This window comes from Camelina sativa, chromosome 6, assembly GCF_030686135.1.
Source record: "Camelina sativa cultivar CO46 ecotype springtype chromosome 6, ASM3068613v1".
NCBI classification, from domain to species: domain Eukaryota; kingdom Viridiplantae; phylum Streptophyta; class Magnoliopsida; order Brassicales; family Brassicaceae; genus Camelina; species Camelina sativa.
In genome coordinates this window covers 2,337,501-2,356,533 of record NC_141885.1, presented here as the reverse complement: position 1 = coordinate 2,356,533, position 19,033 = coordinate 2,337,501, and the positions used below count along the sequence as shown (strand labels likewise).

General features: G+C 31.5%; 3 long non-coding RNA genes across 7 annotated transcripts in view; 1 reads left to right on the top strand and 2 right to left on the bottom strand.

Moving 5' to 3' along the window:
* Positions 1–4,164: 4,164 nt before the first annotated feature.
* Positions 4,165–7,297, top strand: LOC109133466 (uncharacterized). Of its 5 annotated transcripts, none has more exons than XR_015558999.1 (10): positions 4,165–4,432; positions 4,600–4,689; positions 4,789–4,876; positions 4,998–5,076; positions 5,173–5,313; positions 5,514–5,546; positions 5,661–5,809; positions 6,059–6,621; positions 6,713–6,828; positions 6,905–7,297. It is a non-coding gene; the product is annotated as an uncharacterized LOC109133466 (long non-coding RNA). The 5 variants fall into 5 exon arrangements; XR_015559003.1 differs by having other exon boundaries at positions 4,207–4,432; positions 4,817–4,876; positions 5,514–5,538; XR_015559002.1 differs by having other exon boundaries at positions 4,207–4,432; positions 4,817–4,876.
* A 6,581-nt stretch (positions 7,298–13,878) lies between these two features.
* On the bottom strand, positions 13,879–16,310 carry LOC147942157 (uncharacterized). The gene is made up of 3 exons (XR_015559444.1): positions 16,180–16,310; positions 15,007–16,027; positions 13,879–14,622 (listed from the first exon to the last, which is right to left on the bottom strand). It is a non-coding gene; the product is annotated as an uncharacterized LOC147942157 (long non-coding RNA).
* A 929-nt stretch (positions 16,311–17,239) lies between these two features.
* LOC147942156 (uncharacterized) overlaps positions 17,240–19,033 on the bottom strand; it is a 1,992-nt gene continuing 198 nt past the window's right edge. The window contains exons 1-4 of the long non-coding RNA XR_015559443.1: positions 18,381–19,033; positions 17,595–18,284; positions 17,439–17,492; positions 17,240–17,303 (exon numbers count right to left, since the gene is read on the bottom strand). The exon at positions 18,381–19,033 is cut by the window's right edge and continues 198 nt beyond it. This is a non-coding gene — a long non-coding RNA (uncharacterized LOC147942156). The remainder of the gene's footprint in view (positions 17,304–17,438; positions 17,493–17,594; positions 18,285–18,380) is intronic.

The following is a 19,033-nucleotide window of genomic DNA, read 5'->3' as shown; positions in this document are numbered from 1 at the left end:
TATTTTATTATAATTTCTTTAAACTATAAATATTACACAGTTTGATTTTTAAAGATTTATCATGAATATAATGAATGTATTAATTTATTAAACATGGACTAATAATTGGACATAATATAGTAATAGAATATCAAATATTAGAAATATAAGAAATAAATTAAAGAAAAAAACTCAATATGTATATATGGGATAAAACTTATTTCTCAACAAACATGAATAATAACATTTTAGCATTTTATTTGATTGTTGAAAATATAAAAGAAAACCTGTAAAAACAAACAAAATCATAGATCAAATAATGTTAAACGAAGAACAAAGCTATACATTGTGTAATAATGGAATCAAAGTAAAAACAGAGTCTTACAATGGTATGCATGAAGATGGATCAAATTTTTTTTGGAAAACCTCTTTGAAGACGACATTCCTTGTTTTCTTTTGAGGTTATCCTTCTGGATCATTTATGAGAATTTTCAATCCTGATTTAGTGCTTACACGGGACATTGCTACATATAGCTGGCCATGAGAGAAAATAGGTCTTGGCAAATATAAACAAACATTTGAGAGAGACTAACCTTGAATTTTGTTGATAGTCATTGCAAAAGCAAATGTTATCGGAAATTGTCTACGTCTCATTTTGAAAAGCATCCGTGTATCTGATGGTATTAATACATCCTTGGTAAAATATCATGGATATCTCCCTTTGAATGTTTAATTTAAATAGTTAGTAGAAATTATAACCTCAAAAGATCTCAAAATATTTTCAAAAATATCCAAAATTCTCAAATAACCCGTCTAAAGGTAGTAATCCGTGCCACATGAAGGAACAAAATATTTCATACAAATTTTAAATTCGTAAAATGACAAAGAATTATATTAACCTTGGTGCTAAGCATAGGTGTGTTATTTTTCATGTAAATTTTTAAACATTTAAACCAAGACGTATTTACTTTGGAAAAGAAAATACGTCTAGTCTTGTCCCACCCCATCACGTCATAACCCCATCCACTTTCGTTCCGTCTCATCCCGTATCCATCAGAATTTTTATTTTATGTTCGCTCTCTTTTAAATAATTACTCGTTAAACAATATTTACTAAAAGAGATTGGGTAAGAAACTTAGACGGGGTACCAGATTTCTCCGTTGAATATTTTTTTTTAGTTAGTTAAAATGATTCAAAAATTATAATTTTTGAAAATTATATAATTATTTTTCAAAAATACCAATATTTTCAAAGTGCCCGTTCCAAAGTCGTTAATTACATGTCACATAATCAGTTCTTATCCATATTAGTGAAAGCTTGACACTTGTATTTATCTACTGATATTTATTGATTTCGTACTTTTATCTAAAATTTATGTCCCTTTTAAAAAAAAATTTAATATATTGTTTTTTATTATTCGAATTTACCCGTTTCAGTTTACATATACTATTTCTCGTCTTAGTACCATGAAAAAACTTGAATTTTCTCAAAATTTAATTATTGGTTTTTAAAGTATATATACTTAATTAGTAAATTAAATTAATTCAAAAATACATTGGTAAAACATATCTTCAATCAAATAATAAACCCTTGTAGGTCGTAAAATATTAACTGTATAATAGTAGTATTTTTCCATAAAAATTAGTTGGTCACTCTTTTACAGTGTTTTGTCAATATTTTAGTGTATAAGTAGAATACTTCAAACCGTACAAAAAATAAACATGATCATCATCTTCATTAGCTGGAAAATATACAATTGTTTTTGTAATCTGTCAATAATAATCAAACACAGCCCATGTTTATTGAAAATGTTAAAGTAATTTTGTTAAGGGGTGTTAAATCGAGTCTAGTCGCATCCCATCCCATACCATCTCGCCTCGTGCCGATCCATCCGGTTAGAAAATTTATGTCCTTTAACCATTCTCTTTTAAATAAGTACCAACATAATAATGTTCTTAATAAATTTTGGAATTTAGAAAAAAAAACATGTGTTCTCCATTTGAATGTTTAATTTATATAGTTAGTAGAAATTATAATTCTCAAAAACTCTCAAAATATTTTTAAAAATACCCCAAATTCTCAAAATACCTTTCTCAAGATAATTCTTTATATGTCATATAGTCAACCTTCTTTTGAAAATCGTTAAAGTAAAATGCTTTCTATTATACGAATAACTCATTTATGTCTCATGTCCACTACTTCTCATCGTAATATCATAAATAGATTGGACTTTTAATCAGAATTTGATTTAAATTTTATGATATGAAATTATGTGCATAAACATTAATATAATTTAATATTTTCTTATACATTATTATAATTAAAGATTTTCAGTCCTTGGTAGAAATTTATGTTTTATTTTTGAATTTTTAGGTATGGTATAAGTTAAAAAATGCCATAGAATAAAACTTAAGTATAGGAATTATTGTGATTATTTTTGATTATTTGCCTTATTTTAAATATTTAGACCATGTAATGAATCAATTATGTATTTTTCAAATTAGTTTCTTTGCGATTTTGGTAACTATTTTTAAGGAATTTATTAGTTGATAGTCGTTGAAGATGCGCAACATTTATGATGAAATTGTTTTGTTCCTTCCTTTTTTATGCTGAGATTTTAGATTTTGATAACTAATTTTAAGGAATGGGTTCTTTAATATAGCCGCTGATGGTGGTAACATTTATTATTGAATCAAATACATTTAATTTCTATTTTATGTATTGCTAAACTTGTGGAAAAATCTTTGAATATAATAAATTATATATTATTAAAGTTAATAATTTGGATTTGATAAAGATCAGCTTTCTATATTAATTATTAGTCTATATTAAAAAAAAATGATTATCAGATTAGTACAAAACAAAAAATCGAATTCAAAAATTTGAAATTGATTAAAAAGTGAGATTAATGATAAAAATGAATATATTAGTATTAGTTTTAAAATATCCTTGATTTTTTAAAAAGTTTTTAACCAAATTTAAATAAATTAATCCAATTTAATTTAAATTTTCGAGAATTATGGAAACTGCAAGATTATCATTTTTCAAATTTAGTAGGGTAAGTAATTAAGAAATAATATATTATAAATATATCAAAATTTAGTAAGTATCAATCTAGTAAGTAAGTATTATTTTGGTATATTTTAAATAGAACAAAATTTATAAATTTATACTTCAAGTAATATAGTAAATTTATTCCTCCCGGAATATATATAATGTCAAAATATCACATTTTTTAATACTTGGTAACCAAGTTTGTTTGTTATTTGATAAATCTCATAATTATATGATAGAATTGTCTCTGAATTCGTAAATATATTATTGGAGAATACATGTACTAATAAAGTGAAATACATAAGATTGATATTGTTTATAACTTTATATTGGAGAATTATAATAACTGCGTGTTTATAACATAAGATTAATATACATGTTTATAACATATTTATATTTTCCAATCTATAAAACTATCAAAATGAAAATGATTCATATCTAAAAATTAAAAACTTTTTTTTAAAATTAGTTATTTTTATGACATGTTATATATTATTTCAAGATTATATATCCTATTGTGGTTTCGTTTGAAAATCTTGAGATATTATCTCATAAAAAATCTCTATTATTTTCCTTTGTTAAGTTTCTGATCTTAAATCTTATTTATTTTATTATATTAAGATTGTAATCAACATTTCTAAAAAGTAATTTAAATACGATGTATTTATTGTTATTATCTTCCAATAATTATTAAACATTAATTTTAAAATAAAATATTTCTTATAATCTTATTACGAGTTTCCAAAAATAATTTTTCTTCTAAACAAATTTTAAATAATTTATAGAATTTCTATATTCACCTTAACAATTTTGATATATTAATATTTTGAGATCTAAATAAGTAACATTTTAAATTTAATTATTTTGATTTTTGAAATTTTGTTAATTTTTATTAATATTTCTGTAATATCCCTACTATTATTTGTAAAATCGTTTAACTAATAAACCTTTGTTTTGTAAGAAATTATAAGGTTATGCCATTGGATTTATGACCAAATAAATCATTTGCAAAATGGGTAAAAATGTAATATGGCTTCTGCTGAATTCGGATAAAAGCGCGGATCTTTTTGACCCGCTTATGTTATTTTCGGATCCTCTTGACTAAATAGTGACCGTTGATTCATTATAATCATGTCAATCAATTTAAAAAACCTAAAAAATCTCTATGCTTCTGTCGCCGTCTCCATCTCCAAATTCATTTTCCTAGAAGCTTACACAACAACTCTTGATCAGCAGAACTAAACACGAATTTAGTCAGTTTTTTTTTGTTTTCTAGAATTTTAAATGAGCTTACCTGGATATCCTATGTTTGAATTCTCTAGGAATCCATTCTATTCTATGGTGATAATGAATTACTCACATGTCTACGAAGACATTACACATGCCATTTTTGCCAAAGGTACTGGTAATTTGTATTAATAATTTTTTTAATGTTGAGAGTGTGTTATTCCTATGACGCCATTTGAATACAATATCCAACTTAGGCTTGCTTCTTCTCCATCAGTATATGCCTTTTTTAAATTGCCGTGATCTAGCAATTAACCAATACTTTCTTGTGGTTTCAAGATTTGGATGAAAGTTTGATGCTAAGTTTGCTCTGATGGATGTAATGTCTTTAAAGCGATCATGAAGAAGACCAAAGGAGATGATACACTGGTGAGATAGTAACTAGATTCTTGAAAACCGTGGTTTTGATTTGATTTGGAAAATGTTGAAAAGTGTTTGGGTTTGTGTAATATGTTCGAGTTTTATCAGCACATTTAAGCATCTTATTGCACATAAGCTAGCGGAAGAAGAAGCTGAACTTTAAGCTAAGGATCAAGCTAGAAAGGCTAAACATTTGGTATGGTTTTGATTTTTGTATTCCCTGTTATGTTTGTGCTCTTTTCCGTTTAGCCTTTTGATGATGACTCTTGTGCTCTTGTGCCTTTTTGATGATAACAATTGTCTTTCTAACATTGCAGGAAGAAGGACATGTTAAACCTGGAAATTAGTTGGATACCCATGAAAGATTCTAATTGGTGTTGCCACTAGATCTAGAAGGTAATTTTGCTTCACTTAACTCTCTTTTCTGAGATTTTTTAGTGTTTTTCTTTGAACGATACTTGGTGTGAATGATACTTTATTGTTTTCAAACAGATAAACAAGGCGTAGCATGCTCAGAAGGGTTTGAATCTTTCCTGGTCAAGAGTCACTAAAGGTAGGGTTTAGGGTTTAGCGATCCGTGTTTAGAAGGTGCACATTGGAATGGATGTTTAGAAGGTGCACCTTGGAATGGAGGTTAGCCAAATGCTTCAGTGATGACATCTTCAATATCAGTTTTCTAATATGTTCATCATAATTATCATAGTAAAAGCTTATATATATTTATTTTAATGTATACTTTGTCAAGCTTCATTATCTACCTTTTGAAATTGACATGACAATGATCACAGACTAAAATATTTGGAGTCTCTCTGATATAATTTTTGTGGTTGCAGGTAGTTATCTCACGAGATCTAAGATGTAAGGAGGTAGTTCTTCTCTTCTCTTTTAAACAAATCTTTGAAAATCTCTATCTCCATGGAGCTTTTGGAATCTCTCAATTCATTGTGCATTTGATTTTGGTTACTATATGGGAATTCAAGTTCTATATGGGAAAGAAGTAGTGAAAGAAGTTCAAGGTCTATATGGGAATTTAACAACTCTGTTCTACAAATTTTGGAAGCTGGAGTGATGTATATCCTCATGGAAATTTGTTTTTGTTTAGCTCTAAAAACAAACCAGAGATTGAGAGGTACATATCTTTCTCTCTTAAGCTTATAAACTTTATGAGTTTAAGAAACGGTTCAATGAACCTTTGTTTTCTTATATTAGCCTTCTTGAGTTTTCAAGAGCTTATACTAATGAAATTCAGCTTTTGGTTATTTATTGCTGGTTTTCCTGTGATCCTTTCAATGATTCATATTTAATAATCTTCACTTTGATCTACTATTCTTATGAATATAATCTACTGTTTTCTGATCCTCTATGTTGCTTTATGCAGAAGCTGTTGGTGCAGGCTATATATATGCTCAAGAGTATTCCACATGTTTGCTTCTAATATTTAAACCTTACATTGAAAAGGTGTAAGATATTGGAGGAACAAGTTTGAGAAATTGTCTGACTAAATCGAATCTGAAGAAGATTGTTTGGTCGATTCGGTATTGGGTTTGTTTATTAGCCGAGACGAAGTATATTATCGGGACGCCTCTTCTTGGAGGCAAAAGTTGAAGACCCGTGCTGTCAAGGTTTGATGAGCAAATGGGATCAGTTGAAGCCATTTACGCAAAAAGTTGTTTCATGATGCCATTTGCATGGCGGTGCTAATTCAAGAAGTCATATGTGGCGATTATGCTTTTGTCATCCACACAAACAATCCTGTCTTTGCTGACTCTTCAGAAATATACACAGAGGTAAAAGAACTTGCTCCATATTTAAAAATTTTGGGTAAAAAACCAATGATCACTAACCTGTGTGTGAATGGGTCTGGGAGAGACCTTGGTTGGAGCATATCCAGGACGAGCAATGAGCTTCATCACCAAAAAAACGAACCTAGAGTCTCCAACTGTAAGAAACAAAAAGATTGTATTTATTTCTTAAGTTTCAGTTATAAATGAATAGAATTTTAACAAAGTGAGTGGTAAATTGGGTTGTACAGGTGATCAGCTACCCAAGTAAGAGGATAGCTCTGTATTCTAAAACCTCAATCATATTCCGGTCAGACTCAAACAATGCGGATCTCGAGGGAAACACATGCGCTGGACTTTACGACAGGTTTGTTTATGTGTGTTTCTCTGTTTTCAGTCTTTTTTCGGAACTCAAAAGCTGAAAAAGGGTGTAATTTCTGCAGTGTGATAATAATATGAAGCGGAGGAAGTGGTGGTATATTACTCAAGGGAGCCACTTATAGTGGACAAAGCCTTTCAAATGCGCCTGTTCTCAACAATTGCAGAAGCTGGAAATGTGATAGAGACGCTCTATGGTTCTCCTCAAGACATCGAAGGTGTTGTTAAAGGTGGCCATTTTTACATCGTCCAAGCTAGACCCCAAGTTTAAGCTATCTCTTGCTAATTCTGCGTCCCATTCCCTAAGTTTTCAAACTAATTACACTCATGATACAAACATTGACTCATAATAAATCAATATGTTGAATAATCACGATTGTGTGGGGTTGTATGTAACGTAATCTTTAAAACAGCATCGTATAAAAGAGTAATCAAAGATTTTTCTTTTGACTAACAAACATTAATTAGATATTTTCAACCATATATTTTGAAAATATAGATACGGATAGTTTTGATTTAAACTAAATCTTATAAGTTTTGCAAATAACTGATTCTATTAAAAAAGAAATATGAAAATAAAAAATTACTTTGAGATGGGTATTTGGATAATTTTGTATATCATTGAAAATATTTTGAAAGTTTTTGAGAATTTCTTATCCAAACTTTTTAAAGAAATATTGCCTAAAAGCTAATTTCAAAGTAAAAAGTTATGCGACACAAAAAAATTTTGTTTTTGTAAAATGGCCAGGACGGGAAGAAACGGGTTAGAACAGAACAATATGACATATAAAGAACTACATGGGTATTTTGAGAATTTGTGTATTTTGAAAATATTTTGAGATAAAGATTTAACTATATATAGATTAATCAGATAAAGATTTTATTTACTTCTTCTACATTTTTTAGCCAATTTTTTTTTTAAAAATATTGTCTATTAGGAAATTATTTAAAAGAGTAAAGTTATGGGCATAAAATTAATGACAGCACCATACACCACATGTTTCCCTATCAAAATAGATACCTCTAGGTTATATACATACATTAATTCAACTAAATCCAAATTGAAATCTGATATTTGGATTTAATACCCTTAAACAAATTATGAGAAATATTTTGATACACGTGACAAAATCACGGGCGGTGTTTAATTATTATGGATTGAGCAAAAAATCGTATATTTTCAAATTTAATTATCCTTGGTACGTGTTGCGATATTCACATATACACTAAAATATTGGCAAAACACTCAAATGAGTGGCCAACTAATTTTAATAGAAAAATACTAAAAATATATAATTAGTTTCTTTATATTTTAAACTACTTTTACATGAAAAAATATCACAACGTGTTGTCTACCGAGATAGTACTTTAAAGACATTAATAATTTCAATGGTTAATGAGTCGTTGTGTATTGTGTTGCCTATACACAGATATATATATATATATATATATATATATATATATATATATCCCTCCTATTAATCGAAAACACAAATATAAAACAAACATTACTTTTGTAAGTATTAACAAGGGTATGCCATGGAGGTAAAACAAACTAATTCATCTGCGTGAAGGGTAAAAATGTAATCACTGAAATTGGATAAACACGCGAGTCATTTAACCCAATAATTTGACCCGATTACATGTTATAACTTATAATCCCAGTCATTCCTTTTTATTTTGAGCAAAACATCTCAGCCGTTGATTTTCTAAGTTTATGTAAAAAGACATCCAACCTAATAATTTGTTTTTCCGCCTCTGTTCTAAAGATTAAAACTGAAAGACTGATTCAAGAATTCCATAGAACTCCAGGAACTTTTTTATGGTGCGAAGCAGTTGTAAAATGGGTTAACTATGTGACATGTAAGAACTACTTTGTGACAGGTATTTTGATAATTTTGGGTATTTTTGAAAATATTTTGAGAGCTTTTGAAAATTAGAATTTCTACTAACTATAGAAATTAAACATTCAAATGGAGAATGCATGTATTTTATCTAAATTTCTTAGCCAAAATTTATTGATAACATTATTTTATGGGTAATTGTTTAAAAGAGAATGGTTATGGGACATAAAATTTCTAACGGGATGGTTCCGGACATGATGGAATGGGATGGGACCGGACAAGATTTAACACCTTGTAACAGAATTACTTTACCATTTTCAACAAACACGGGTTATGCTTGATTATTATGGATGAATTGCAAAAAAATTGTATATTTTCCAGCTGACGAAGATGATGATCATGTTTATTTCCAGTACGGGTTGTAGTATTAAACATATACACCCAAATATTGACAACACCATAATAGAGTGGTTAACTAACATTTATGGAAAATACTAATATTATACAATTAAAGTTTTACTACCTAAAAGGGTTTATTATTTGACTGAATATATGTTTTACCAGTGTTTTTGAAGTAATTTAATTTACTACTTAAGTACATATACTAAAGGAAATAATAATTGAATTTTGAAAAACTTTTAGTCTATTTATGGTATTAAGACAAGAAATAGTTTATGTAAACTAAACCAGGTAATTCAAATAGTGAAAATCAATATATTGAACATTTTTTAAAAAAAAAAAGAGACATAAATTTTAGATAAAAGTACAAAATCAAAAAATATTGGTAGAAAAATTCAAGTGTCAAGCTTTCACTAATTTGGATAAGGATTTATTATGCGACAGGTAATTAACCACTTTGGAACGGGCACTCTAAAATTCTGGTATTTTTGAAAACAGTTATATACTTTTTTAAATTATAATTTTTTTGGATAATTTCAACTTACTAACAAAAAAATATTCAACCAGAACTTTGGTATCCCATCTATATTTCTTACCCAATCTCTTTTAATAAACATTATCTAACGAGTAATTATTTAAAAGAGAACGAATATAAGACAAAAAATTATGATGGATACATGATAAGATGAAACGAGACGAAATGGGTTGGAACGTGATGGGATGAGAGAGGACGAGACGTGTTTCTCATTTTAAAGTGAACACGACTAAGTTTATTTTTCTAATTTACATGAAAAATAATGCACCTATGTTGTAGCACCCGGATTAATATATTTCTTAATCAGTTTACGAATTTATCCCGTGCTACGGCACGGATCACTACGTAGTCTTTTATTATGTGATATGGCACGAAGAGAACTCAGTAATGTGGGTCAATCTTCAAACGAAGGAGACAATGGCATGTGAGATAAGATTACACGTCATGTAGATCTTTTGGAGGCACTAAATTTATTTTATTTTTGTCGATTATATACCATAATTTTTTATATCTTTAACAATAAAATAAAACCAAATTTTATACAGTATTGGATTATTTAACTAATTTACTCCCTTTTGTTGCATGTGCCTAACAAACAAATATGAACTTTCTATTTAAATGATGAATATTTTTTATTTAATTCTCTACAAACAATCAACTAATAAATACAGGGAGAGCTTAGATATAACATTGAAAAAATAATTTTAAATTTTTTAATTCTCAAACAGTTTAAAAGGGGTCTCATGTACAAGTTACATATGTTGCGGGTTTTGGCGGACAAACCCATGCGGTCGCGGATTTAGCGGGCAAGCCAATGCGAGCAAGGGTGGGCGTTCAAACCAAACTGAACCGAACCAAACCAAACCGAACTAATCAAACTCAAACCGACCCAAAACAAATCCAATCCTACTCTCAAACCATTCAGTTATTTTTCTTCTCAACCCAAACAGTTCCGTTTGGTTCGATTTTAAACCGAACCAAACCAATAACCCAATGAGTTTCTTAAATTAATTAATAATATTATTGAGATTATAAATATGTGATCTTACCTCTTACCACTTGCATTTAATTTCAATTTTTACTTTTCTAATAAGTTTTACTAAATATAAATATAGATTTAATAATATTTAATATTAGTTATTAATTTTATTTTTGAGTGTTTCTAAATTATTTGATTAATTAACTATTATAAAACCATAATCCCATAATCAATTTTATTCTGTTACAATATTTGATTTTTAAACTGAATTAAAACCAAACTAAACTAAAACCAAACCAAACCAAACAGTACCAAACATAAACGGACCCGAACACAAACCAATCCACGACCAACAAAATCATCTCTCTCTCTCGAAATGGAACACAGCAGACTCACTGTAGTCCATAAAAAGTAATACCACCTGACCTTCACTACAGAACAGACCTGACGAATATATACATGAATTTATGCTAAATATTTTAATTGAGAAGATATACATGAAAAGCATAGAGCTCTGAGTATCTACAAACTTACTAAGCCATGAGATTTTCTTCCAAGGCCAAATGGTTTATCAAATCTACAGTCATAGAAACAATTTAGTTGTGCCCCAATCTAAACTTAAGGCTTTTAATGTACCTGATAGCTATTGCGGTCAAACCTCTTGGTGGAATCCACAGACAATAGCTATCATTTATCTAATGGAATCTTCCAAATTCCCCAAATAGCATCTGCTATTCTGCATCACAAGGATTATTGAGCCCCAAAAGATGCATGTTAAAAAAAATACCTAAGAACAAAATCAGAGAGTAAATTAAGTATGAAGAGACGTTAATCTTATCTTTTAGGGTCATGTTCTCAGTCCACGAAAGAAGCCTAAACCTTTGCTTCCTAGTATCTAAAACAACAGGAGTAGAGTTATTTGACAGCTGACCATAACATACATAAAGAAGCTTAAACAAAATAAACTATCTAAGGTATTCTGAACTGTATACTAAAAAAACAAACAAAGAAATTTATATTGTTACATAAATGCCTCTAATCAGTTTTCGTCAGAAAATTCAATCAAAACTTATAACCATGAAATGAAAGGAAAGAAAAGAGCTTAGATAATTTAGTTCAAAAACAAACCTTAAATTTTGACCCGTGCGAAACCTGAAATATTAACAAAGAAATAATCCTGTATATAAACAATTACACAGACCCCAGGTTCAAATTTCGAATATATAACTTACGACTTGAAATACCTTTACAATTTGAAGTTTTTTTATAGCTCCACCTTAAGCTTTCCGAGTTCCTCCTCCCCTAAGCCCGACGAATCCCCTCTCATAAACTCTTGCTAGTGGAGGGAAGAACAACTAAGAACGTCTCTAGACTGATAAATATTATACCAGAGATACAACTAATAGAGATTGATGTGGACATCATCACCTCCGCTTGAGTCCCGAGTTTTCTGTGAAGTCCAACCAGAGCTTCAACCTTGTCGTAGAAACTGTCCTTGAGAGATCTTACAATGCTTTTTAGCTCATGGCCTTCTTAAACCTTCAGCCTTTTCTATCCTTCCATATATCTCCTTGTTCAATAATATAAAAACAGGTTAGAAATCTTGTTTCTGAACTTTGCATTGCTTCACACAATTGATATGGCACAAGACCTTTTCTTAGGGATCCTTTTATTCCGCAGACAAGTTCTTCCATTTTTCTTCGTTCATCTCTGCAACCTGCAAGAGGAGACCAGCAACTTACAAACTTCTCTATCAAGATATAATCATGAACTCAACAATGTTATTAAAAGCCTCCTAATCGAGATAAAGAGAGAAATACAAAAACCTCTTATAATAAGCTTACCTAACTATACTTACCTTATCGAGATAAAGAAAGAAATACAAGAATCTATTATAATAATCGACGTAAGATTCAGCTGTCAAACTAGCTATACTTACAGAGCATTTTCAGTCTGCATCTCCCATTAACGCATCTCAACTTTGCTGCAAAAGACAAGGATGAGCCAAATTTAGAGAGTGAATTAAGGAATAGAGAAAAAAAAAGGGAACAGAGTTACATGATAGCTGAACAACATAAACAACATTGACGCCAACACTCAATAATTACAAGTTTCCCTTTAACACTGAAGACCTTTTACCTTTTAGCTTCAAATGAATAAAAATTAATCTACCATTCAAGCTATTACTGACTTTGAGAGATTATTCCAAATGAGCAACCTTTTCTTTGTAACGTAACTTTGGAAATAGTTTCTGCTAAACATAAACACATGTTCATTAGTGTCTACTAATATCCCACTTAGCTAATGAATGAAAACTTGGTGGCACCCTACACTACTGATCGTAAGGGTGAGAGGACAAAACCAAAGGACAAGTCGAAAGATACTCCCATTGCAAATATGGATCATGTCAGCTGCGTGTTCCTTTCTAAATACTAAATATTTAAATATCATCTTGGGATTTTTTTTTCAGGCCTCCTTTGAACTTTTGGCTTTCAACAATAACAATCCCAACAAGGCAGTAACATAGATCTTTTCCTTTACCTTAGTGGACACACTGCCAGAAAGATATACAAGGATTGAGGTAAGATTCAGCTGTCAAACTAACTATACTTATGGAGCACTAAAACCATGGAGTTTATTTCATTTTCTTGGGCAGAAAACTGAATCTGCATATCAAAAGCAGGAATATTGTCACAACCCTTAGATGAATTCCTCGAATAATTATCAATAAATTCATACTAAATTATGAAAATCCACCGAGTGCTTCAGAGTTGAGGAACAAAAATAGAACAACTAAACTTAACAAGCTTCATTTCTAGAATACTTTTGTCTAGCTTATGTCAATTGGTCTGGCTTTATATTTGCTTCTAAGCGTAGTTAATAACCTGGTACTCAAACCTTGTGCTATGAGGTAATCCCGAATCTGGTTGCGAGTAAACGCAAAGTCTCAATCCCTGAAAATAAACCATAAAAACCAAGAAAATGACATATATCCATAAACCATTAAAAGCAATATAGAACATGTTACCATGAAAAAATCTATGATGTTCCACAAATATGTTTAGTGCTCCAGTTTTTATCCAAAACTTCATATTTCTTAGCCACGGACTGCAAAATCCAAAAATAGTTTACAAATGAAATAGTGTACCGTCAGTGAAATTACCCTATGCATTTTAATGCTTATATATTTTAGAAAATGAATGATTAGCTTTAATTACAAACAAAATTGTTATTGGCAGATAGATTAGCTAACTTGTTGTGGATCATGCTAAAATGTTATTAATCATTCATTTCAAAATATAAAATAGAAGAGAATAATATGTTCTTGTACCTTTTAGTGTCATATGAAGAGACATTAATCTTCCATTCATTAGAGGCTTCGTTCTCCAGAAAAGAGAGAATCTAAGTGAGGCTATTACTTACCTACCTTTTTTTTACCAGTGATTCTTCTAATTGAGCAAGCTCTTCTGTGTAGAACCTCTCCTGATATCAATGTCAAGTTGAGTAATGTTGCCATCTTATTAACAGTGATCTCATAAGGGATTTTTTTACCTTACTTAGTTGTTCCTATCGCATATAGAGTCTCTCCTTCTCCTCCTAACTTGGAAATAGTTTCTGCCAAGTAGTAATTATACTTCGACGGTCTTGATGATTTCCAACTTTACTAGTGATAGAATATTTTGTTGACCGAACACTGCTGATATTAAAAGTCAAAGATAAACTTTATCTTTCATGGATTGTGATGAAGCTCTGACAACTTGGAAGCTTTATTCTTCAAGATTTCAGCTCCTTATAGTCTTGCACTTCTCTCAGTAATAAGCTTTACCACTTTTCTGGAGCAGCATCGGCGATTTGAGTGTCACTCAAGCTTATCTTGAAGCAGGTTGTTGGCATCCTTCTCCCATTACACTCACCCTGCAACAACCTTACGTTCTTAATGTTACCAAGCTTCTCTCAACTGTTTTGACTCCCCAACTTCGACTGCTAGTTAGATTCATGTCTCTGAACGGTTGTCAATCTCCCTCCCTGTCCCAAGAGAAAGGCTTTTCATGAGATAGAGTGATTATAAGTACTAGAGGCATCAAGTTTCTGATAAAGTTAGGTATGTTTATTCACATGCTCAGACACCAAGACATATCTGAATCAAAGATAAATATGTAAGCAACCCACATTGTCTATATCTCTGAACTGAAAAAGCAAACGATAAGAAAAGATCATGTAACGTTGACTTATTTTTTTACACAAACAAAGAACTGCAAAAGATTTTAGATTGATTCGTCATTGAATCTGATATTGAGCTACCTTTGCCTATCTCGTCTCTTTCTTATGCAAGAAACATGTGTTGTCGTTATTGACTGGCTGACCCCAAAATGATTTTGTACTATTGGCTAAAAACATGTTGATACTTACCTTGGTGACATTTTCGATTTTCTCTTTATTGAGAGAATCTAGAGAGCTTCTTCGTTCTCTTCGTCTCGCTCATGGCTTCTTCTACCTTCAGCCTTTCATTGCCTTCCATATAAATCTCCTTGTTCAATCATATGCAAACAGGTTAGAATTTTTTTTATTTAACGTTTTATTGATTCACACAGTTGATATAGGACAACCCCTTTTCTTTTGTTCAGCAGAAAAGTTCTTTCACTTTTCTCTAATTCATCTCTGCAGCCTGTAGTAACAATTTATCCGCACAAATTAGATATAAGAGTTTACCTGTTTAACCTCTCGCAAGGCAAGCACTTCTTATAAGAAACACCTAGGCACCAACATTTAATAAATCGAAGTTTCCCTTTGTAAGTCTCATCACCAATAATCTCTATACTCCACTTCTTGTTCTGCACTTTAATATGGATGATCAGATTAGATAGAAACAAGATGTCCATGTCCATAACATTAATATGTTCATGTCCATGTGCAAACCTACATGACTAAAAACATGTTTTACCAAGATTGTCGTGACCATAAAAAATACATGAAACTGCATATGTTTTGATCAATGATCATGAACTTGATGAAAACTCTCTTCTATGGTTCCCCTGTTGAAAATGCACATTTATCAACTAAACTCGACATACGGAAAAAAAAAAAATAAAGGCTTCTAGTAGAAATTCATCATCTTATAGTAGCACAAAGGTTTATAAGAATATCAAGTTGAAAGTGGAAACCTGGACGGTGAAAATTGTTCCAAAAGCGGGAACCATAGATATTCTTCTCTTGGATTGTGAGAGGGTGAAAGAGATTGGAAATGACTAGACCTTCAAAATAAAAATTTCGCTTGTCAGAGAAGGCAAGAAAATATTCAAGCAAATGCTCACTTTTGCAGTTTCAAGAAACAAAAAAAAAAAAAACAGAAGATATTATTTTGTGAAAAGTTTGTATTTAGAACACATTCTTTTTAGTGTTGCAACTAGCTTTTGACGTCGGACTCGAATGGCTGCAACAAAAGAAAGCAAAAATCTCTAGTCAGAACCAGCGAAATTGAAACAAGCCAAATGGTGTTTGATCACATATAGCCTAATTAATCGTCTACTGCATAATAAGAAAAGATAAAAATAACTCGAAAAACAAAAGATTAAAGAAACATACTTCCGGAGGAGGAGTCAACTTGAGCAAAAAAGAAGATGATGCATATCCATTTTAGAGCTCCATTGCAATAGATCTGAAATAAGTATAACAGTGTCTAAGAGGTACGCGTCATTATATGATTCCGAATTGATCAGAACACACTAAACCATCAAAACCAAGACCCGAACTTTATTTTCTTGATTTCGCATGCAAAAGTTTTTACTGTTTTTCCACGAATTTGTTTCCTGCTCCAGATTTTTGTCTTTTCTCTAGAACTTCATCTTTATTAGCTACGGATTGCAGTCGTTTAAAGCTAAAAAATCCAAGACAGTATACAAATGAAATAGTGTAGCATCAGTGGGAATGAACACATAATGACACACCAGTACAGACATTACAAAAAATAAACTGGCCTATGCGTTAGAAATAATCATGAGATCAATAAAATAAATAACAACTTACAAGTGGATTTCGTATTTCGTGGCTGGTTGATCGTCTTGTTTTACTCCAAGATTAAGTTCTTCCAGAAACTTCTACCACAGCTCACATGCTCTAGAAATGGATATTAGCTAACTTGTAGTGGATCCTACGCCCCGAGAATTTACATACAAAGAAAAGAGAAAATATGTATATACGTAAGGCAATAACTTACCTTGAGTGATTCTTCCTTTTCTTTGTAGAACCTCTCTCCTATTCAGGTACCACTGTCACCTCTTTTTTCCCTACTACTAATTCTACAGGGGTAAGTGAGTAAGTGTTGCCATCTTATTAACAGTGGTTTCATAAGGAGTTTGTTGGCTTACTTAGTTGCGCATATCATCTATATAAGCTTCTCCTTATCCTCCTCAAACTTGGAAACAGTGTCTAGCAAGCAGAAACACATGTTCATTAGTTTCAGGTAATATCCCACTTAGCTAATCAATGAAAACTTTGTGGCACCGTACACTACTCATCTTAGTGGTGAGAGAGGACAAAACAGGTACCACTGTCACCTCTTTTTTCCCTACTACTAATTCTACAGGGGTAAGTGAGTAAGTGTTGCCATCTTATTAACAGTGGTTTCATAAGGAGTTTGTTGGCTTACTTAGTTGCGCATATCATCTATATAAGCTTCTCCTTATCCTCCTCAAACTTGGAAACAGTGTCTAGCAAGCAGAAACACATGTTCATTAGTTTCAGGTAATATCCCACTTAGCTAATCAATGAAAACTTTGTGGCACCGTACACTACTCATCTTAGTGGTGAGAGAGGACAAAACCAAAGGACAATAGAAAGAATACCTTTCAGTTCATGAATTTGTTTGATGAAGCTCCTCAGACTTGGATAAATTCATCCTAGTACAAGATACTCACACAGCAAATATGGATCATGTCAGCTCTTTGGTCCTTTCTACAGACTAAAAATTTAAATCTCATCTTGTGATATTTTGTTCAGACCTCCTTTGAACTCTTTGACTTCCAACAATATCCATCCCAGCAAGGCGGTAACATCCCAGTCTTTCTTTCTCAAGTGTCGACTTCACCTCAGTGGACACATTGCCAGAACAGAAAGATATACAAGAATTAAAGTAAGATTCAGCTGTAACTTACAGAGCAGAACCAGCAAGGCAGTAACATATACAAGAATTAAAGTAAGATTTAGCTGTAACTTACAGAGCATTAGAACCATGGACTTCGTTTCATCTTCTTGGGCAGAAAACTAAATCTCATTCAATTATACTGTAGCGTATAAGGCAATAAAAGAGCCATGTTCGTGATATTCAAAGTCTTCAAACACTTTTCTTACCTTTTAGCTTCAAATGAAGAAAAATAAATCTATCACTCAGCCGAGAAGTTTCCACAATGTGCTGAATTTCTGTTATCCTACGCCCCAAGAATTTGCAGACAAAGAAAAGAGAAAATATGTATGTACGTAAGCTTATTACTTACCTTGAGTGATTCTTCCAACTGGGCAAGCTTTTCTTTGTAGAACCTCTCCGATTCAGGTATCTTTGTCACCTCTTTTTCCCTACATGTTATTTTACAGGGGTAAGCGAGTAAGGTCTCATAAGGAGTTTGTTGGCTTACTTAGTTGCTCATATCGTATATATAGCTTCTCCTTGTCCTCCTCAAACTTTGAAATAGTGTCTAGCAAGCAGAAAACATGTTCATTAGTTTCGGGTAATAATTACACAGACCCCTAAGGTTCTTCAGGTTCAAATTTGGAAGTTTTAAGTAACTTACTGTTAGGGTTGTTTACTATAGCTCCACCTTAAGCTTTTCGTGTTCCTCCTCCTCCGTTTTCCCCTAAGCCCGAGGAATAACCTCTCATAAACTCCTGATAGTGGAGGCAAGACACCTAAGAACGTCTCCAGGCTGATAAATATTATACCAGAGATACATGTAATAAAGATTGATATGGACATCATCACCTCCGCTTGAGTCTCGAGCCCTCTTATAGTCTAATCAGAGCTTCGGCGTTGTCGTAGAAAATGTCCTTGAGAGATCTTACAATGCTTTTTCCCCCTAAGCCCGAGGAATAACCTCTCATAAACTCCTGATAGTGGAGGCAAGACACCTAAGAACGTCTCCAGGCTGATAAATATTATACCAGAGATACATGTAATAAAGATTGATATGGAAATGCCCTCTTATAGTCTAATCAGAGTTTCGGCCTTGTCGTAGAAACTGTCCTTGAGAGATCTTACAATGCTTTTTTACCTTGTAGCTCATAGCCTTCTTTAACCTTCAGCCTTTTCTATCCTTCCATATATCTCCTTGTTCAATAATATAAAAGCAGGCTAAAAATTTTGTTTCTGAACTCAGACAATTGATATGGCACAAGACCTTTTCTTAGGGATCTTTGCAACCATTTTTCGTTTTTTGTCGTTCATCTT